This window comes from Hemibagrus wyckioides, linkage group LG01 (assembly GCF_019097595.1).
Source record: "Hemibagrus wyckioides isolate EC202008001 linkage group LG01, SWU_Hwy_1.0, whole genome shotgun sequence".
Lineage (NCBI taxonomy): Eukaryota > Metazoa > Chordata > Actinopteri > Siluriformes > Bagridae > Hemibagrus > Hemibagrus wyckioides.
Genome location: NC_080710.1, coordinates 25,227,824 through 25,251,668, shown reverse-complemented (window position 1 = coordinate 25,251,668; position 23,845 = coordinate 25,227,824). Strand labels below are relative to the sequence as shown.

At 37.2% G+C, this 23,845-nt stretch overlaps 1 long non-coding RNA gene across 1 annotated transcript in view; it reads right to left on the bottom strand.

Moving 5' to 3' along the window:
- Positions 1–734: 734 nt before the first annotated feature.
- LOC131357680 (uncharacterized) overlaps positions 735–23,845 on the bottom strand; it is a 38,610-nt gene continuing 15,499 nt past the window's right edge. The window contains exon 4 of the long non-coding RNA XR_009205305.1: positions 735–1,043. This is a non-coding gene — a long non-coding RNA (uncharacterized LOC131357680). The remainder of the gene's footprint in view (positions 1,044–23,845) is intronic.

Genomic DNA, 23,845 nt, shown 5'->3' with positions numbered 1-23,845 from the left:
CACCAGTATTGTTTTTCTTACTTCGCAAATACAAACTTGGTCAATTAATGTTATGAGTCAGTGTTTTGCAATGTTGTCCTTGCCAGTGGCTCTTAATGCACTCCTGCATGGATATGAATAACACTAGCTGTCAGTCACAGGCTCTGATTCACAGTTTCCCTTGCTGTCAGCAATAAAACAGTGAGATTTCTTTACCCCTGCTAGTCCATCCACCCCCTCTCAGCCTGAATATTTCAGTAGAAGGTGTCATATAAATCAATGCTTCACTTAAGGAAATCAATAGCATTTGATTAAGGCGGGGAACGAAGAGGGATGTGTTTCAGGTCCGGGCTCAGTGTGCATGGCATACATATTTGCTTATCAGTTTCCAGGTTCTGTGGTAATTTAAGAGGTGAAGGTCTGGTCTGTAAATAAAGCATTCATGAAGGTTATTTTAGCTTCTACCTCTTCAGAAACATCTTTAGCATCTGCCTAAAATTATGTTTGAACAGATTTACATCTCCATTTATTCATTTGGAAGACAGTTTTAGCCCAAGCAAGGCAGAATATAATACAACCACCTGGCAGCCAAAAAAAAACAAAAAACAGCATAAACATCATTGTAAGAAATTGTTAAGCTCCCAAGAATAGTTATTTGTGAACACTCAAATGAGACAGTGCCAAAAGGCAAAATACTACCCACAGGCAGTATTCAAAAAAGTACCCATAAAAAGGCTTCTAAAATTACCCACAAATCATATAAAGAAATAATATAGGTCGCTCACTGAAATCATTGTGAAACAGGACAGAAGCTGTTAGTAGACGAAGCTCATGGGAAGCTCAGCCTGGAGGATCTCATGGTGCTGGTGCTTCAGAGGCTGGTGTGACAGAGCTATAACTCACACTGACAGCAAGCTGGGTCCTGTAGCCTGGCACTTTGTGGGCATTGAGCCGACTGGTGCCAGTGGCAAGAGTGTGTTCCTCCTCACATCAGTTCAAGCCAAGCAACAATATGGTTTAGTGCATCCAAAGGACACGGCAGTTATTCTGGCATGCTGCCCCATCTGCATAGGAGAATGTGACACTATTAAGAAACAAAAATATTACATTCTCATTTTCCAGGAACACATCATACTCAGTTTTACTTTCAAACAATTTCCAGAGAAAAAAATCTTCTCTGTTACACATTATACCATTGTGCTGCTGAATTCTATAATCTAATTGGTCAGGAGGTGCTGATTAATTTGCTGTTACAGCAGCTTTGACAGTAATCCAAATTGCAGGTTTACTGTATAATAATGCACCCGTTCTTATACATTATTCTTTCTGTAGTAACATCTCATTTACAGGGCCTGTTATTGATGCTCCACATAGCCTAGGTTTAATAATTGTTGTAATTTAACAAAGAACAATGAATATTCATTAATATAGTGGCACTAAATGTGACGAGGTCTAGTTCATTGAGTCTATAATGTCCGTTCTCCGAGACAGTTTTCTGCCATAGTTGGTATAATGCAAATGTCAAACAACATTAAAAATTACTATGAAAGCTTAAAAAGTATGACGTTCTCTAATAAATTACAATTTCAAGGATTGTTTGTGCTGTGGTACAAAAGGAAGATGGCCCTTCAGGACATGCTGTTATAGGTAAAAAATCAACTCCAATTCACATTGGGCTAACATCACAACACCCCGACAGTGATGATTTCCTATAAGAGCATGTCCAAAAGACTTTTATTCCATCCTTACAGACCAAACATCTATCTGTCTCAACCTGTCTGCTCTTGTGCTTCAAATCAATTTTGTACGCATGTCTGAAACTTGGTAAACATTCACTTTTAAATTGATAAATCTCCATTCATAAGATGGAGGCACTGTCTCCATTAATTATTTTTATTCCAAGAAAATATGGTCATGGTGCATTTTAAAGGCTAAGATAAGAAAATGTTCAAATGCCAAGAAAGAGTTTTTTCAGGTTAAAAAATAAAGAGTTTTTTTTTTTCCAAATGCCATAGAAAATATAGCTTTGGGAAGCAATTAAATCTAAGTAGAAAGTGTTTTATACCTTTTTTATATAGGACAGTCTAATTATCTTTAAAATGACGACTAGTGCATGTCCCTGTTTTAAATCAACAGGAACCTGCACATTAAATTATAACCTTATTCTAGCACAAAGATTACTGTGCATTTAAGCCAAGAGCAGTTAATTCCTCGTAGAAATTATCACTGTGGGTATTACTATGAATACATTTGGGAGGGTCACAAACTAATGCCACAGCTTTCTGTACTGATGATACCACTGGCAAAAATCTAGATATTAGCATTCCATAGCTATTTAAATGAGGTGCATTATGAGTGTACACTAAATCAAAAGCCTAACAGCTTCGTTTGGTGTAAAACAAACATTTAAGAATATTAGAAACATTTGGATTTATGTAAGCAATATGCAGAAACTTTCTCGGGTCTTAGTGTTGACAAATCATAGCAGCTGCCATGGTTGGCACATTAGCACTATTTCTTCGAAAAGAACAGCCTCTGTCATTTGTGGGGGCCCTCAGAACTACATTCTGGCTTTCTGAAAAGAACTGGTGTCATTATATTGCACTTTTCATTTTTCTCAATCAACCCCTCCATCAGGAATGTATTCAGCCATCTGAAACACCATGTGGCCTGCTTAACAATCCCACCGGGACCACAGGCACACTTTTGTGCTTCAAGTAATTAATTTCAACGAAAAAGCAGCAAACTCGATTGAAGATCTGCAGAAAGATAGATTAGGCTTTTGTGTGCGCACTGCAGTACTGGCGAATGAATGTATGGCCTTGGTTTTTGATTTGACTGAGATGAAGCCAGCTTTTAGAATTGATTGAGTGGGTAGATGAGGGCAGCTCCATCTAGGCAGATAAAGATGATAGCATTGTTTTAACCTCTTCAAAATTGCCTTACAGGAATAGAGTAGAAAAACAAATTATATACTACCAAACCTGAATTAATGCCTAGCCTCATAAATATTGTAAATAATATTGGGAAACATTTCCCACACAAAGCAATTCATACGCTTTTACAAGGCAGTGATATGGATGAATATTTTTTAAATCCACTAGGCCGTGTAACAATATGTTGTATTTAAGATGTAATAATAATATGCTGAAAACCGAAATATGTTTATTATTCACTCATCTTCTGTAATGGGTCTGTAATGGCACGGCTGTGGTGGATCTGGATGCTATCCCTGGAACACTAGGTGTTAGGTTAGAACAGACCTTGGAAGGATTGCCAAAAAAAATGAAATAAAGAAAGCTTTGTTTAATGTATGTGTTGCATGTTTTCCCCTGAATTCATGCAGGTTTCTTTCTATGTGTTTTCAGTTTCATCCTACTGTCCATAACTTGCACATATGCTACACTGGCTGTAGGTGTGAATGAGTGTGTACGTGTGTTTGTTGGCAGGATTAGCTCTGACCTTATGACCCTGTAAATCAGTTAAACTAAAAACAAACAGTTTTCTTCACATAATATTCTTTGCATTATCATCCATGCATTCAGCTAGCCATCTATTTTGTGTACTTGTTATACTTCACAGTGACGCACGGAGTCTATCCCAGTTTGCAGTTCTGGCAATGCCAATCAGCCTACAGTGCACACAATACAGAATACAATACAGCCACAGTATAGTAGTAGTAATAGTAGTTGTTGTAGTAGCGGTGTTTATTTATTTAAGTGGTTATTTCTTTGTTTGTTTTTGTTGATTTTATTTTGTTTCTTAATATATTCCAAAATATTCCTTCATAATGAGTTTCTGATATAATCAAATGTATGTAATTGAAAAGGGAAAATAATTAAATACTTATAATAGGTCTTTGAAACTTAGCACATTATCAGCATTTGTATTCACAAATTGGCAACAAAGTCTGTCATATAAAATAGGCTACTCAGATTCAGTGGACACACACACACACACACACGCACACACACATTTGCCCAACACGTCATATCATGGCAGCACATGCTGTTCATTATACGAGAGAATCTTTAGAGGGCAGTTGGATTGTCCGAAGGGACTGAGGATATTATTCATCAATGGCCATGGACTGTTGAAAATTCCTTCATAACATGCAGCTTCACCACAGCTGGCAGCAGACATGATGCTGCATGGCCCAGGCCTCATCATCGTCAACATTCTCTCCTGTCTCAGTTCCTCACCACAGGCCTGCCTCCTACGAGACACACTCATGAGGCAACGGTAAGGCACACCGTTATCTGTCAGATTTCCTCCATCTCCTCACTCCACTGACTACAAAGTAGTTTAACCTTGGGTTCAAAGTCCTTCAGTAAATAGGTGTAAATGCTGAAGAGGCGTCTGCACGTTTCACTGAACAGTTTTCAGCATGAGTGAAAACGGGCCACAGTGTGCCAGCTTCCTGTGTCTAATGTTTTTTATTTTCCTCGGCTATGTGCCGTAGCTGATGATATCTCCTTTGTAGGTGTGTTGCTTTGGGTTACTTTCTGAATACATTACCAAATCCTTAGCTCCCCCACATGTGGCAGATTGCTTTGAACATTACTGGCCAAAAAAAAAAAACCTGTCTAACATGATCAAATGTATTGCCTGCAGTCTTTGGCTCTCCAGCAAATTTTCCCATCTCCCAACCCTGTATTCTATTTCCAGCTTAATATGCAAGAGAAATACATATTACATGTGAGACCTGTTCAGATGGCGCTGCGCAGCCAATATGGGGAAAAATAGCATTGTCTTTCATCCGACTCCAGCATGCATTTGTGGGTGGAAAGACTATGGAATGTGTAAATAATGCAATGGACTATTCTTTGGACCATAACTACTGTTTAATTGGATCCTTAGCATGCATGGTCAATTTGTTTGGTCAGTTATCTTGTTTATTGATTGAAATGACAACTGTCTCAGCAACACAGATTTCTCTTTTTCTTAGGCAACCTAATGGAAATTTGATGGTGGACTTTTTCATTCGGGCTGCTTCCATCTGTCGCTGTGTGAGAGAAGGGGTGGAGTGGGTTGATTCTTTCATTGCCTGGCAGATGCTACATGTAGGGCAGTGGCCATAGCTCACTTTCAGCATGTTACACCGCCTTCCCAGGAGTCTGAAGCTTTGGAGGCATGGCCTGGCTGTGGGATACTGCTGCTGCTGCTACTGCTGCAGGCTAAATCAGAGCAGTCAGCCCTAAAGATGGCTGGCCCATCCCTCTCTCTTTCCTCTCATCTAACGTAGTGACAGAGCTACAGATCAATCTGTATCTTTGAAGGCAATCTTTGAAGGCAAGCTGGAGAGACAGCTTCATTCCCTTCTCAATTCTGCACACAGGGCTTTGCCAGGCCTAGAATGCATCTCCAAGCTGTCTCATTAATCGTCAAGCTTCTCCTCAGGTCCCACTGTGCAGGTGGAACCAATTTCAAGTCACTGGCATGTTCCAGTAAAAGTTCTTCCCTGGCTTTACACTTATGTCTAGCTTGTCCAAGTTTTAGCATGCAACAACATTCAAATAAAAATCCTGTAATTACCCTCGAATAAACCAATCAAACAACCCTATGCACAGATATTTAATATGCAGGTGCATAAATGTGCTTGAAGTCTTTGTGTTAAAGTTGCGTTTGATGTCTATTTTTAGGGACTACACAAGGTTATGTGTGCCTACAAACAGAATGTACACCAGATACTGTGAGATTAACATGTAACGCGCGTTGTATGTGTACCGCTTTGATAAAATATGTGCATCAAATTTTTTATTATGGTCTTGGCACTTTGGGTTTAGGAAACATTAATAACAAAGACAATTTGGATGATGTATCTGATAATTCTTAGTAACACTATATTCACGCTACTGGACACATAGTGACTGATTTTTTTTTCACTTTTTTTTAAGTTCAAGTCACAATATACAATTTATACACACCACTTTGGTTTAAATTCAAGTTTGATGTAGATGTTGTGTGCTATGTTTCATACATATATCTTTTCATTAGCAAAGCAATACATTTTCATAAGCGAAGCAATGAAGGGCACCAACTCCCTCTGCTACTTCCTTCTAAATTTATTTTTATTAGTAACGTCTCTGTACACATTTAATGAGAGGTCATATATCACAGGATAGGATAAAACTACTGCGTTTTATTTTTGTGTGTCAAACAGTACATGTGAAATAATTGCTGGCAACAGCTAAATTAAACCATAATCAATTTTTAATTAAATTAAAGAAGTGTTGTAAATCGGGTGGCACGGTGGCTTAGTGGTAGCATGTGGAGTTTGCATGTTCTCCCCGTGCTTGGCGGATTTTCTCCGGGTGCTCCGGTTTCCTCCCACAGTCCAAAGACATGCTTCTAGGCCGATTGGAGTCTCTAAATTGCTCGTGGTGTGTGATTGTGTGAGTGAATGAGTGTGTGTGCCCTGCGATGGGCTGGCACTCCGTCCAGGGTGTATTCTGCCTTGATGCCCGATGACTCCTGAGATATCCGAGGATAGATCAGATAAGCGGTACAGACAATGAAATGGAAAAAAAAAGTATTGCAAATCTGAAAAAGAATCAGACCAACCATCTCTTTTAAGTCAGCTGTATGAATTTGTCGCTTTACCGTGTCATGCGTATTTTGCACAGATTTGAGAAAATTCCAGTTAAATGTCACTTATCACTTTGTCACTGCGGCTTTCGCTGAAATCGTGGTGTCGTGATCCACACATAAAAGGAAAATGGATGGCTGTCTGTCACTTTGTCTCTTTCTACTATGAACATAGGGTTGAAGTAAGGCAGATACCGGACTTTAGAAATGTAATTACCAATGACATTGGCAACACTCTCAGCTTTCACTGTCTTCCTCTCTTCCCAGAATCTTAAAAGTATCTTGTGACATGATTAGATTGACCATAATGCACCCACCAGATAAATGAGTGTCCAAAATTTGTTTAAAGAACACTCCACTGAATTGCATTGCTAAAAAATGTTAGTGAGTATCTCTGCATCAGAAATAAAAATATATCTTTTGGCAGAGTGAAATAGTAAGTGTAGGAAGTTGTATTTAGTATGGTTGTCATTTTGCCTGCTAAGTGACCTATCACAGAATGCAAAAAAAACCCTGCAAGTTTAGCAAAGTTTCCTCAGGGAGAACGTAGGTGTGTACAAACTGCTGAGTGAATGTCACCTCCTCTACACTTTGCCTCTGGGACTTTTGTGGAAGTAAGCTGAAACAAACAATTTGTTTCTCTGACCTTTTCTGATTTAAATTGTGATTCAGCACATGACACACACTAGTGTGTGTATGAGAGTTTCTACAGGAGGAAGTAATGGGAGGAAATGAGCTTAGGGACCGTGGTGTTAAGAGGGGCATGTGGCAGTTGTAGTACAGTGATGTCATGAACCGGACCCCAGTGAAACACTGTGCACTTACCCGGGAGCTCGAATGAATGATTTGGGGACTGGAAATTCTGGAATGATCAATAATGTTTACTTGAAATGAAAGATTTTATTGATCGAATCTGCTCATACATTTTCAAAACACAGAACCTTCTTTACATTTTTCAAGCATGTAATGGATGTTGACCAGTGTTGATGATGGTATAGATCACTAAGCTTTTATGTTTCTTTGACAAATCATTTAAATAATTGACCCTTTATTTCTTTGTTTTAGTTGTGTATAAATTATATAACTTATATAAGCACAGATTAGTCATTGCAAATCCATCCATCCATTGTCTATACTTGCTTTATTCCTAATTAGGGTCACAGGGATCTGGTGGAGCCTATCCCAGCACACATTGGGTAAAGGGCAGGGGTACACCCTGGACAGGTTGCCAGTCTATTAGAGGGCCATATATATAGATAGACAAACACACACTCCTATGGGCAATATAGAATCACCAACCTAATGTACATGTTTTTGGACTGTGGGAGGAAACCAGAGTAAACCCACACAAGCATTGGGAGAACATGCAAACTCCACACAGAAAGGCCCCTGCCTGTTCAAACCCAGGATTCGGACCAAGGACCTTCTAGCCGTGAGGCCACAGTGCTAACCACTAAGCCACCATGCTGCCCATCATTACAAATCTTTTCAGAAAATATAGATTTTAATGAATGTGGTGGATCATAATAATAATAATTTTATCATTTTTAGGTAATAAAAATTTGGATCAAGTTAGGGTGCATTACTAGTTAGCATGTTTACCCTACACGTCCAGGATTGGGGGTTTGAATACCCACCTCTGCCCTGCATGCATGTTTTACCCATGCTTTGGGAGTTTCCTAAGAGTACTCTGGTTTCCTTCCCCAGTCTGAAGACTGCATTGTAGGCTGACTCTAAGTTGTTCATTTTGCGTGAATAGTTTGTATGTGATTGTGCCCTGTGATGGATTGGCACCGCATCCATCCTAATGTACTGATTTTTCAAAGTGGGGTTTCAGAGCCCCTTAGAGGTCTGTGAAGCATAGTTAGGCGTTGCATGATTTAATATTTTCTTTCAGGAAACCACAATCCACCATTATGAATGTCATTCTATTTGTTATTGCTTTCTTATACTCATTAGCCTGTATGACTGGTGATTTTGATTATTTTAGTCAAAACATCAATTTCAATTCAATTCAATTCAATTCAATTCAATTTATTTGTATAGCACTTTTTACAATGAACACTGTGTCTCAAAGCAGCTTTACAGAAGTACAGAAACATAGAATAAAGAAAATATAAAGTTTAAATAACTCCAAATGGCACAGGCCTATAAATAATGTTCTCTTGGGTCTATTGTGTCTAATGTTTCTGAAATGAAATAAAAAAAAAGCTCTAGTGTCAAGAGTCACTTGACTCTTAAAAAAACTTAAAAAATCCCTGGAATGGTGTTAAAGTCATGACGGCACTAATGTTTGTAACTGAACTAAACAAAATATTCTAATTGTTTAATAGTTTATCAGATAAACATCATTATCAAATGATTATTATATGGAAATAGGGATAAAAAAATGGAAAAAGACATAAAGGTAACTTTTAGAGAGTTGTTTACTTTTTTGTCATGGTCAACCCAGTGCCATGCACATGATCATTTACATGCAAGAGAACCTCTTTGCAAAAGGGTTTCAGGTCGCACAATCCAGAGCCCACTGCAGTCTTAACGCTATATACATATATTTATTTTCTGCTTTAGTGATAGCTATCAGGGTGTAAAAGCTGTTTAGTTGAAGTGGTCTCAAAATTGCTTACAGGAGCAAGCAGCTTACTCCATTGATCCAAACACAGCAGTTATCTTTAAAGAGGTCTTAGAATGTCTTATTGACGTATGTATTGGAAATAGTTCGCTTGGCTCAAGAGACAGGCATTTTCTCAGGTAAATTAAAACTGACATTATGAGCCCATGACTGCAGAAACAGGGTTTTTTTCCTCTTTTTTTTAAATGCTATTATTATTTAAATTCTATAGGCTGCAGCTCTCCAGTGGTGTTAATGGGAATGCGGCTAAATGACTTCTGAGAAAAATATTAGCCAGTGTGAAATGTACAACAATTTAGAAAGACATGTTCTTTTCTACTTTATATTTTCCGTTTATAATAAAAAGAGAATAATGTTTTAAATCAAAAAGATTTAGACTGTTGGGTGTTTGGTGATATTTGCATATACATGGAAGAAAATATAAACATTCATTCCTTCATCAGCCCCTCCTGATTCTCTATGTTTTTGATTATGGTGGATATTTGGGTTGTTACACTGGATATTTGCAGTGCAGTGCTCACATAATAATGGTATATTCAGGGAGGCCAGATAGCTAGATGACATGGTTAATAAACAATGACTTTGTTCAGCAAAGTCATTTGTGTGTGACAGCAACTACTCAGCTGAAGTTTTTTCACAATTACTCACAATTACACAGTGACCATACATGATTGACCCAGAATCTACACCAGTGAGAAGAGTAACAGGATCCAAAATACACCGAACCAAATAACTGAAGTTAGCAACAACACTAGTAACTACTATAATGTTAGCTAGCAATTATATGATCATTTACCTTTGTTTTAACAATCTTAGTAATAGCTACATGTATGAAGCCATGCATTTGCTATCAGATTTTTTTTTTCTTTCCTTCCTCAGATTGGCTTTTTTTGTTCACAACATCTGGAGCTTCTCTGCTCTTCATTTTTTATTAAATACAGGTGGATTTTTTTTTAGTATTTTGCTCCAGCAGAAGACCCAGGAACACTGCTTTCTAATTTCTTTTATAGTCCTAGGGTTGAAGTACTGGCTGCACAGTCGGAAATATACATAATTTATTGGTGGAGTAGAGAGGGTTTAGTTTTTGTAAACAGTAGTTTTCTAATCTGGATAGAAATACCGACATCTCTATCATGTTTTAATGTTATTATCTAAGCCACCGTGCCCTGTATGTCTGAATAATTGTCCTTACTGTATAAAAACAATATTTCTAGCTAAACATATAAGAAAACTGAAAATGTGTGTTACAGTTATCTAAACCTCCCCTAAACTAACCCACTAATATACATATATATATATATATATATATATATATATATATATATATATATATATAAATATATAAATTTATAAATATATAAATTTATTTTGACACTGGAAATTGGATATTGGACATCGAACTTGGTCCGTAATCCTGGAGATTGTTTAGTCCTCTGAAGAAAAACATACAGCTGTATAAGTTACTATATTTCCTTTTGTAGAGAAGAAACAGAAAGCTAATAAAAGGAGAATGCCTCAAATGGTGAAATCCTTCAGGCATACATGTTTATCCTCTCTGCAAGAGTTCACTGCCTTGCAACTTAAAGTGAAGCTTCTAACAAGAGCTCAGTCACTGAAACAAATATTCAGTTCTCAAAACACTTAACCTAAAAGCGTCTTTTGTCTACATCTAATGAATTATTCATCTTTGTATACCACATTTTATTTATTTATTTATTTTGCTTTTATTCAAAGTTATTGCATGCTTTTAAGTAAGTTTTATATTGGGGGTCTGAACTACTGTTTTTATGTTGTACATAACAAGGGGTGCAAACATTTGATATTTTGGGGGAGTTAATGAAACATGTTAAATATTTCAGTGGGTGTGAGTGCATAAAAGGCACAATTATCTGCATATTCCACGCAGTAATCACTAAACACACTCTAGCTGCATGTTGCAGGGTTGTTTGTATTCAGAAGTACAGACTCTCTTGCATGTAATGGAGCCAGGGGTGAGGAAATTGTTTACGCTAATCACGTTTCTTGCTTTGTTTCTGCCATCAGTTGCATTCAGGCTGTTGTGGTGCTAGATGTGATATCAAGAAGTATCATATATTTAGCAGAAGACAGCATTTGGATCGAAGGCATCAAGCAATATTTGAGCCCTGTGGAATGCACAAATCAAGTTTAAGCTCTATCCTCACTGGTTTGTAAAAGTTCAGCCTATGACTCAGATACATTATGACATTGATCTAGACAGTCTGAATGTTTCAAATTGATCTGATTATAAAATTGGTTTTAGTAGACTAGAAGCAGATTAAAAAGTGCTCTGAAATTGTTTACAGCTTTACAAAACACAACAGCCATTGTCTTTGCTCACTGTTCCTGACACATTTCTCACAACTATACTCACATATTGACATTTTTGTATGTATATTTTGAGGGAAATTGGCTCATTCTCCTCAAAACAATGAAAAAACAAATCTCTACAATGAACCTTGTTGCTCATTCTGGGATAATTATATAAACATGTAGCAAACTGTTTATTCATTCTTTTATTTTGTTCCTAATTAATAATCGGTGGATTTATAAAAGGAAAGAATGATGGATAGAGAATGAATGTAAAATACAAGCATTGTATAATGCATCATGTTCAAACTTATACTAGCTTAGAACAGCCGGCCAAATATTTATTTATTTATTTACTTACTTATTTATTTACTTATTTATGTATTTGCTTGCTTGTTTGTTTGTTTATTTGTTTGTTTGTTTGTTTATGCATTATATGCATTAACATCTTAAACATTTTAATAAAATGTTTTCATTTAATAGCTATTTCATTTAATAGCTAAATAATAATAATAAAAAAAATGCTAATTTTATTTACATCTCTTTCATTTAATTTCAAAATTAATATTTATTGAATTATAGTTCAATAATATCCATGACTTTAATATTATAAGGTTCTATATTCCATTCATTCGTAATCAATACAGGACCATATAATACTAAGATCATGATTTTTATATTAAAAATTCACACACACAAAAATTACATCACATTCGATTGAATTAAATTTTATTTAGTATTCATAACAATGGAAATCATCAAAAAGCAGCTTTAAAGAGAGATAGACATATTATACATTCAATTTATCTCTAGTAGACACAGTAGGAATCTTTTTGAGACTACAATTTTTGAGTTTAGAGGTCATGGAAAGAAAACTTTGCTATTAGTACTCTGCATGGAAACAATCATACAGGAACACTCCACTGGTTCCAAAGAAACCTGTGCTTTCAGTCTGGAACGAAAAGTAAAGGAAGTAAAATATCATTCAGAAATGGAAGAGGCACAGACACAAACAGTGGAAGAAACATGAGTAGAAAATGCCAGGGAGCTTTGCAAAAAAAATCTTAAACAAAGAGCAGGAGAGGCAGAGGAACACAGCTGTCAGGATGTGTACGGTGGTGTCAAGCTTGTACACATAAACTGGGGAGAACTGCATGGAAGAACATGTAATAAATTATTTACCAGTGTGTTCATTTACTTCGCACTTTTATTGCGTGCAAGGTGAGAAATGATTGAATGAAAAAATAAATGAACAGATAAACAAATGAATAATAATAATAATAATAATAATAAGCTCAATAATTTATTAAGGAATTATTCTATATATATATATTATTTTACTCCTGCTTCCATTAACCCACATTAAACAGCTGTCAACAGTTACTGCCTTTTATTACTGCCATTAGTCATGTGTGTTTTAATTTATACAAGACACATACTGAATTCTCCTCTAGATGCTAAGTGAGCCATCTTTAAACATTAACGTTGGTAGCAAAGTGACATGAAACCCAAAATGTTGTTGGCATAATGTTGTGACAACCGAATACTCAGATAAATGCATGTTACCCTGAATGTCTTCTCTGAACAATAATAATGGTGCAATAAGCATTGCACTCACTGACAGGCTTAAGGTTATTTTCTATTTCTTTATAAAACACTTACATTTTCAGTGTTTGAGTCAGCAAACAAAAAGGTTTAATGAAACGCTTTAGCATAGTTTTGTAAAAGAACTCTAAAAGGAATTGGTTTTGTTCCATAATCGCGTACCACCGAAATTGTAAAGCAATTGTAGAGCTTTTCATCCCTTGACACTTGGATTGGAGCAGGCATCATGCATGGGGGTATATTTTCACTCTCACTATTGCCAGGATTTTTAAGGCGCAGATAGTTTGCTTGCATTAGAATCCCACTTGTGTCGGGATGCTAAAAGCATGGAAAGTGAAAGAGAGGCACTGATTGATGATGTGCACAGATGCCCAGCAATGCTCTAGTCATTAATGCTCTATTGATTAATGTCTGTTGTGAGCCCTTGTGGTAACGTAGTTTGCACGTGTCTTCTTTCAGAATAAACAGGAAACAGGATTGGACGAGCCAAAATTGATCTATCAGTGACGGCTGGTCGTAATATTAAATGAGAGGGCTAAAATCTAATATCTATCAATAGCTCGACAATTAAACTATTAGGGTTGAGCAGTGCGTTATATTACAAGGACTAATTGATGGCATTAAAAGAATGATGTGGGGCAATTTGCTACACATACTGAAAGACAGATTGGTAGCTGCATTTTTCTCCTCTCAGCAAGCCTTTAATACCCTAGTGGAGTTGTGCCATGTGCCTCTGTGCCATGCGCCTTTGAACATGGTACGCGGAATAGTTGTAACCCTTTCACTGAATTTATATCTGCCTGTGGGTACTCTCGTAGTAAATAATCCACCATGACCATATTCTCATGTTTTGAAGAGTGAAGGGTGAAGTGGACTGAAAAATATCATCTCAAATGGAGTTCACAGAGATTGATGTCTTTTTAATCTTCAGAACACAAGAAACAGCTTAGCCCGGCTAGTACATTTATACCAGCTGCCACTGGACTGTATTGATGTTAGAAAATGCTAACACATTCATATCTTAACTTAATACATCTCAACCTCTAGATCTATAATGATAGTAAATGTGATGCTACATATTTCATCAACCTTTATCCCAACAACAAACTTTTGATGAAAGAAAAACAAAATAATTCAAGGAAATGTCTATGATCAGAATATAAATGGAGAGCGGTGAAAATTTTACACCGAAGAAGAATAATCAGTGTTTTGTTGACTCTTAAAACCTCTGATACCAAATTCACCCTGTTACTGCTTCATGCATTTATTGATTATGTACCACAGTGCAGACAGCACATAATATTCTAGTTGTTTATTCTTTGAGGTTAGTAGATTGACATTTGATAATAAGCCTTATAACAAGGGTCATAAATTATGGAAAGCCAAAGCTTGCGGATAAACAAAGCTACAGCTTACCTTGGAGAACCTTGAGTCATAATGATGTGATAATGTGTCTGGTACTTTGCCATTGCTCATCCAGGTCAAGTTTCTGATCTGGAGTTGCAGGACAAACCAGAACTGATGCATAAAAGCTGGAAAATAGTCTGGAGTAAGACATTTGTTCCTGTGTGAATGATGTTGGTACTACATGTCTTCATTTTAGATGAATTGATATAGAATAGAAGAATAGAGAATATAGATATATATCGATATATATTAATATACAGTAGAATTGAGAATAGAAATGTGCAATATATTACATTGGATAGCATTTGGTCTTATCATTGGTTCATACCAGTACCTTCTCAGATTATTAAAAAGAACTAATACACAGTTTGCATGTACAAAAGATATACATCAAAACTAAGTATTTTTAAATTTCCTCTGTAACAAATTGCTTGCTGTCATTTGCCCCTAAGGCAAGTATTTATATATTTGCTTATTTGCAAACAGGTAATCAATATAAATGTTCCATACCTTACTTTATGAAATCCTAAGCTTTGGAAACTATAGGAACCTTGTTAAAGTGTGTTTTGTTTTAAAGCAAGGTGCATCATTTAGTATAAATCTGAAATGATTTGCCCTTAGGAGATGATACAGCTGAGAATTGAGCTGCTGTAGACACTGCACTCCATCTGGCCCAGCCATACTCTAACATTAAAGCTGTATTGATTAGAATTAATGATGCTTGTCACACACTATACAAGTATATTAACAGCGAACAAAAGGCCTAGTAGAAGTGATAAGTGTGCTAGTGAAAAGCCTTTGCCATTTTGCCAGATTTTAGACCGAGCTAAATCAAAACAACTGTTTGATGGCTTTAGTCATTTTTCATGAATTGTTGTAATATGTATAGACTGCTGTAATATGAATTATATGTTACCTGACTAAATAGTAAATAATGAATACACTCTAATTATTTATGACAGGAGGTCAGTCCTCTAGATTCTAAATCGTGTGTGTGTGTGTGTGTGTGTGTGTGTGTGTGTGGGTGGCGCCCTGTGATGTGCTGTTACATCTACAGTCTGTTTCTACTGCTGTGCACCCAGTGTTCCCTGGGTTCACTTTTACACTAACCAGGATAAAGTGACTACTGAAGATGAATGAATAAATAAAGTATATTCTTCAGTAATATTACACCTATGTGCTCAGGGATTTGCCCACAGCTTTCTCAGTCCCCAGAATGCTGAGATCTTATAGTTTTGTTTTTTTTTCCCATTGCTTAATGACTTGTCAGTGTCCACAAAGGAACCTTGCACATTTTTTTTCCCCATGCTATTCACCAGGTAATTGCACAACATTTGTATGGTTTTTGCATTTACAGTGTAGAGACAAAAGGGCATAGCTAACATTTTCTTATTATCTAAACCCTTCATTTAGACTGCGTTATAGTTTTTAGAAAATTGTCCAAAAACAGAAACTTCCGGGGGAAAAAGAAAATGAGAGAAAAGTAATGCACTTTAAGAGGCCGCATGCACTTAAAATAGCATTTCGACGTAACATTGTTCATCTAAAGTGCTCCCTTTTTCTTCTAGAGCCACAGCCTTTTCAAACATTTTATGGCTCTCCTTCGGGTGGGTCGTCGTGTCCACTCCGAAACTAGCTCCTCTATGCATCGATGGCTCTAATAGCAGCCCCTCAGGAATGCTTGACCCTTCGCCAACACTTGCTTATACCCTAAGGTTTACTTTTGAATTTGGGCTTCCACCTTACATATTAAAAGAATGTCAAAGCTGAACACCCACACATTAACATGACAGCAGTGGACTGTTGCTCTTTCACGTTCTCTTGCATTTTTTGTTTTGCTTCTGGAGAGTCTGACTCATTCTTGTCGAAAACATACGTGTGTAGGAGACACCAGGGTATAAACAGTTTTTATTTTTTTTGGTTGGTTGGTTGGTTGGTTGTTTTAAATTAAACATCAAACACAGAATACATCAAACGAAGTAAACCCTTTTCTCGGAGATATTATTTTTAAAGAAGTTCATTTGAGACGGAATTTCGTACCTCATATAAAGTTCTAATAGAATGGCAACACAAAAATTTCCCAGCATAACCACTGCTGTCCCATTTGCCACTCAAAAGGGGTCCAAAAGGCTACACTGAACAACACTGGAACAATTTTGGTTGGTTGTGTCTGATGCAAAAGCGAGATTTGGTTTAGAATGAGGTTAAAATATGGACCAATCCGCCAACAATATACTTAGAATAGAGTTGTAAGTAGTGCTGTTTCCCTATTATTTTTCACAACCTGCAGGCCTACTCTGACAAAGAACACCTCCTGTGCAAGAATTGCCTTGTAAATTGTATTCGCTGAAACAATACACCGATTAGGCTATTTAGAAAGTCGGTTGCCGAAAATACGGTCGGAGGAGATTTTAGCATAACACAGAATACACTTTTTTTCTATTATGGCTATGTTAATGGGAATGACTCGTGGCAAATCACTGACTTGCCAGCTAATTAGAGTACACAAGAAAGAGTTTATAGAAATATAAGTGGAAATGAACAATAATAGGCAGTCAGTCCAGGATTTTGTGATTTTTCGATTGCAGAAATTGTAGCAAAATCAAGAACACTCTGACAAATATTGAAGGAGCGTGTAATTTTTCAAAATTACCGCAGATTTGGGCCAAGGCGCGCTGTGTGATGTCATTTGAACATGAATACAGCTATTGTAGAACGTAATAACAAATGTGCAGTTTAAAAGAAGAATCCTGTGCTAGATTTCTGCGAGAGAGAAAAAAATACATGCAAGCCGCTTGATATTTTCAAAAGCTAAAGCATTCAAGCAATTTTATATCATAAAAAACATGAAGTCCTAGAGGGACTGAATATAAGAATATTAGTCGACTCTGCCGTAAGTTAGCTAAAGGTGCGTCACAAACCAATAACTCATATGGTTTGTGATAAACGGGGACATGGATGATGTTAGAGTTTGTAACTATACTCAAGAAGCATTTATCATAGCTGGTATGCCATTGTGCTATAGAGTGCTTGTCGTATCTGGCTCACTTGTTCTCAGCAATAATCTGTGGAAAAATATTTTTTCTTTACTTTCTATGGTGTGTGCTTTAGATCTATGGTTCACAAAGGAGGATTAGGGGATCCCCAGGGGTCTGGAAAAAATAGTCTGGGAGTTTGTGATGTTTACTTTTTTGAAATGACAACCTACTGTCATAAAAGATATTATTCCTATAATTTTATATTAAAATATATATAAAATAATGACTCCATATACTGTATATATAGCCACATATTTATAATACATATTGCATATTGTGAAATTTGTGTATATATATACACACTAATTCCATGGTCTGTCCTGATGTTTATTTCTTTCTACATTATAAAACAATGCTGAGGGCACTGGTGGCTCAGTGGTAGGTTTCTCGCCTATCATACGGAAGGCCAGGGTTCAATTCCCAGCCAGTGCCCAACCCCAGCCACTAGATGTAGTGCCGGTCCCAAGCCTGGATAAAATGGGAGGGTTGTGTCAGGAAGGGCATCTGGCGTAAAACCTGTGCCAAGTTGATGTGCGAACCAGTTGGTCTGCTGTGGCAACCCCTCACACACGTAGGGAGCAGCCGAAAGAAGATTCATATTGTAAAACAATGCTGAAGGCGGCTGAAATACACAATAATGTCCTTTGAACAGTTGATATTGAGATATGTCTGCCTTCATAACGGCTCTAATCTGAGGTGCTGTTAATTGGTGATTTCTGAGGCTGGTAACTCTAAATGAACTTCTCCTCTGCAGCAGAGGTAAGTGTTGGTCTTGCTTTACTGGGATGGTCTTCATGTGAGCCAGTTTCATCATGGTGCTTGATGGGTTTTGCAAATGCACTTGACAATACTGTTCTTGCAAGAACTATTCCAGAACACCTGACCTTTGTGTCTTAAAATAACAACTGACTGTTGTTTGTTGTCATTACATATGGATTACTTAAGTCCATGTGTGTTATTTCATATATATATATATATATGTGTGTGTGTGTGTGTGTGTGTGTGTGTGTGTGTGTGTGTGTGTGTGTTCTTCAGATAAAGTAGTAGAAAGAACGGTTTGGCAAAACTGGGTTTACCTGCTCTTCTTTAGTGAATGTGAAAGTTGGAGCATTTGTTAAGACATGCAGAAAAGAACATGGCTTGAGCAGCTCCGTCAGAAGAAGTTTCTATCAAGGAAAGATAAAAGGGAGATTCCACATTTGAAATCTAAAGCTGTTTTTTAAGGTCATGTAAATAGAGTACAAATTTCACGAACAATAACCATCCAAGAAGTGGGTTGTTCCTCTTGATCCATTCATCAATCCATTGTCTGTACCACTTATCCTACACAGGGTCATGAGGAACCTGGAGCCTATCCCAGGGAACTATTTTTACTGTTTAATGAAGCATTTTGGCACCAACTGTTTTTTTTACAATGACCCTCATTCATAAGACATAATGTACGTTTTAGAGACATTTACATTAAATTAAAGCAACAGGATAAATCATTTGGGTAGGAATATGTTATCCCAAGGTGCCTGCTAAAAACGTTTGATAGCATTGGTTCTGCTTTGCCCTGCTCTTTGTATGAATTTATCTGACAGTTGAATTTCAAGACCCATGTGAATATTTAGTGTTAGTATGTGGTTTAGGACATCCTAGCATTTCAGAGGATCAACTCTATAATCCCCCCTCACTATGACATAGGTTTTATGGTGTTATGAAACTATTAATAATATCAGTAGGGAGATATTACTGAATACTACAATAAGTTCCATAAGTATTCACCCCGTTGAAGTTTAAACTATCTGTGTAAACAACTTTTCACAGAAACAGGGATGACAAACTGTAAATTATTTTGCAAATTAGCAAACTATATTGATTTCCCTAATGGGCCAATAATAAGAGCTATTATGTGTAGATTTATGACATACAATCCATGTAAAATCCAGCATGTAACACTACAAAATGTGGAATAGTTAAAGGGGGTGAGTACTTTTGCAAGGCACTTTAAGTAAAAGTACATTTATTCATTCATATTTCTCTACATCTTCTGGTGAGGGTTGCAATGGCAGCAGGCTGAAAAGGTCAGTCTAGACTTCTTTTTCCCCAGCCACACATTCCCCTGCCATCTGTGAGATATAATCTCTCCCGAGTCTGCCCTGGGGTCTCCATCCAGTGGAACTTGCCTGGTACAGCTCTAGCAGGAGCCAACCGGGGCCAAACCACAGGTTCATCTTAATTCAAAAGAACAGCCACTCTACTCGGAAGCTCTCCTGGCTTGTCGAGTTCCTGACCCTATCATGGAGAGTAAGCCCAGCAACCCTGCAGAGGAACCTCATTTCCATTGCCGGTACATGCGACCTTATTTTTTCAGTCACTACCCACAGCTTGTGACTTCATCTGAGGATAGGTGTGTAGATTAACTGGTGAACAGCAAGCGTTGTTCGAAAAACTCCTGCTTCTAGGTGAAAGAGAAGCATTTTTTTAGGCAATCTGATAGTTTTCTACCTAGCTAATGGTAGTCGACTGGCTCGCTACTATTAGCTCAAGGTTGGGGCATGACAAGACACGATGTAGGACATATCTGAAATGACATATGATGTGTGCCTGAAATCTTCCACTGAATCAAAATTGATGGCTCTGACTCTGAATTATTATAGTCATGCAAAGGTGATTCAAAAATGCCATGCCATCGTTTCCAGCAATGATTCAAACATGTATGTATTTTTCCACACCAAAAAATAACACAGTGGAGCTTAAGCTCTTAGGAAGAAAAATATTTTACAGATAAACTAAATGAACTCGGCGTTAAGCCTGTTATGTATGTTGTATGCTGTATTATCCACCGCTATTCTATACTTATAGTTTTACCATAATTGTTTTTCACTATCTCTTAGACTGAATGTACTTCTGATAGACAAAATCTGTTTTTCAGATTTCACCATTGGACAAAATCACATTATTTTTACGAGCATATACATTTTTTCCTCTTCTGTTAGAGTGCAAAATGGATGTTATTTTAACCTCTGGGTGATGCATTAAGCGAGATATTGTCAAACGAAATCTAAGTGGGGAAAGTAAAAATACAAGCATTATTGTATTATAAAGTACAGAGAAAGAATATTTGGAGCTGGTTCTTACACTTAAAACTTTTCTTTTATGTCTACCAGCATACGGCTTACAGCATTAACTACAAATCAGACCTCTTCATGGCATCTACATGCTTCCAAAAATAATATGAGCAAAGAAATCTTCTTATCACTTAGGTGTCAGGTTTGCCACCTAGCATGTCCAACTAACTAATCCATTAGAACGAATGCTTAATTGCATTCTGGTGATATTTTGGCAAGAGGGCAATGGCATGAAGCTTGTGTTATTAAAAAGGCTGCATCATTGTGTGGTGTTTTCCATGTGGAGTTGCAAGATGGTTTAAGCACTGAGAGACATTTGAATGTCAGCCAGTGGCTCACAGTAACTCAAAACAACAATGAGGTTTTATATTTTCTGCAGCGACTCAATTATACCACAATGACAAAGGTCACATTCAGCGCTACTTCATTCCAAACAACAGGCACCTCCCTCGAATAAGTGAGGACTGTTTGTCCCTGCACCCCGGAGCAATGAATACATTCCCTGACACCATTTTGAAACACTCCCGCCTCTGCACCAAGCCACCCTAATGATGTCAGAGATGCTGGAAAGATACCTGAAGCCCTCAGGCAAAGATTACCCATTCGGAACTGGCCTTTTCAATATTTTTTCCTTTTGCATATAACAAGTATCATGTTTTAAACATCACTTATTGTGAGTTGAAATAACAATGAGGGTGAGATAAACACTCCCTGATCTCAGTAGTAGTATATAATCTCATTTAACGACTGAGTGTGGTCAAAAATTTATGTGTTAACCTCAATGCTCCATCTTTTTTTGTTTTTTGTTATGTCCTGCACTATCCTCTATATAAGAACTAATAGGACCACGTAATAAAATAACAGTGAGCTTTTTAATAATAGGAAAACTAGTATAGTTTCATAATTAGGGGCATATTTGATTTTGTTTCTAAAAATAAGTAGAAAGTGAATAGTCTCTGATTAGTTTCAGGGCTTGGCAAATATTTTCTTGTTTCTATACAAAATAGTGACAAAGTCATATGATGAACAGCTTTGTTTAGTTTCATGAGAAAATGGGATTTGGGGATAAGGCATGATTTAGTCACGATCTCTCAAGGTGAAAGATCCAGCTGTTTGTGATATACCAGACAACTAATCACAAGTTTTACAGTTATGTGGCAAGGCAGTACAGCAATTCTGTGATTCTGAAAGTCACGCAGTGTGCACTCAGCTTAAAGCGCATGCTGCATCTCTGTCTCTTTACATAAAGATAAAGCGAGGGCTAAATCCTACTGGCACCACTATCAGCAGGTAGTCAAATGTCATTGTGGGTAATGTGGCAGACAATTAGCCAAAGTAAAAATAAGCCAACATGGCAATGATCAAAGATTAAAAGCATCAACTCACATTTACATTACAAAATAAATCTTGGACACCACTGAAGATTACAAGTTGATTATAAAGATTAATATGCAAGTCATTCAGGGTAGATTTTTCCTTTGATATGTAAAGGTTTAATGTGCAGTAGAGTAGATGCCAAAACAGCAGTGCTTTGGCTTCAAAGGGGAAGAACACATTCAATTCCAGCACATCCTTTAATGGCCACTGTCAAGCTCTATGATGATTAAAAATTCTCATAACGTTCCCCTAAATGTGTCGTAATTTGGTACAATACGCCTTTCAAACATCCTCAAGTTGTACCTCGGCCACAGCGTAAACAGGGCAGAAGGGAAGGAGTAAATAAAACAAGAGCTGAGTGCTGCCTGAGTAGATTAGCAATTGAGAAGCAACAGTGAACCTCCACATGTCCCAGTTAACTCTAACACAGAGATGCGTGACAGCTATGATACATCACCGACGGAAACCAACGCTACCTGAAAGCGATCAATCTTCACTTTAATTCAAAGCTGCTCTCTTCATCATATTGTCAAAGAGCTCGGACGCTTAGCGTAATGCCCAGGCGCACTGATGGCTAGAGGAAGCCGTTCCCAGAGAAAAAAAGATGATTGATAATCTGAGGGCAAAAAAGCTGCCACTGGAATCTTCTCATTTGTTAGAACGCTAACGATGACTTTGATTAATTTCTGTTGACATTTCACAAGAACCAAATTTCACTCAAAATGAAGGGAAAAGGGCCTAAAGCATTACACTTTTGTCTTACTGAGGAGCTCCACTGCTATTTATGGCGAAACATTACAGAGGCATGAACATTTGCAAATTCACAAGAAACTGGTCAGATGAGGCTTGCCTAATTCTGGCAGACAATCAGAATGAATAAAGAAATCTTTATTTTTTTAATATTTTTATACGTGACAGGGAAAAGGTTTTATTTAGGCTGCTTTCCTGCCTGTGTCTGCTTGCAAAGATTATATCCTGTATGGAGACCAATAGTAAATGCTGCCAATCTGCCTAAATATATCTTAAACCTTTAATGAATGTCATGATTGGACGAATGAATGAATGTTTTATAATGACATGACATAGTGACAGCTAACCAGTTCCGGTTGCGATCAGATACGGACCATAAAAATATCTGTAGAGTTCAATTACCTCATCAACACCTCACAGAAAAGTGCTTACTCTTACACTCTGTACAGATGACAGAGGACAAAGTATTAAAATAGTTAAATGACCTACTATAATTAAAGCAATATCAAGATATAAATATGAAGATAAGGCAACAGAACTCACTGCTCTGTTCAGCAATAAGTTCCCCACAGACGTTTTTCAATGAAATCGGGACATAAACACATACTTCTCTGTCAAGTCATCTGTAAACATTCTTTTTTCATCACTGGAACATGTCATCACTTCACTAATCAGACAAGAGAAAGCAAATCTATAAAAATTTTCTTTCTTGATGAGCTGCCTTCAGCTAAATATTTTGCATAAACGGCACAACAAAGGAACTTCTACAGAAGCCGCCATGGTTTGTGATTGGAAAACTGCTGTTGCAGAATTACGGTCAATTTTCCCGCACATTCTGCTGCGGCATTTTTTTCAAGTGCTCACTTTTGATTGGGTCTGCATCCAGACCGCTGAGCGCCAGCTGACGACCCCTGAGGTATGGGATGAATGAGATTTACTACTGTTTATGGTGTGTGAGGAGCCATGCTCTTGCCAAGACACGATCAGCTCCACTGAAGCAGGCTTATAGGTCTTAAACAACAGAGACT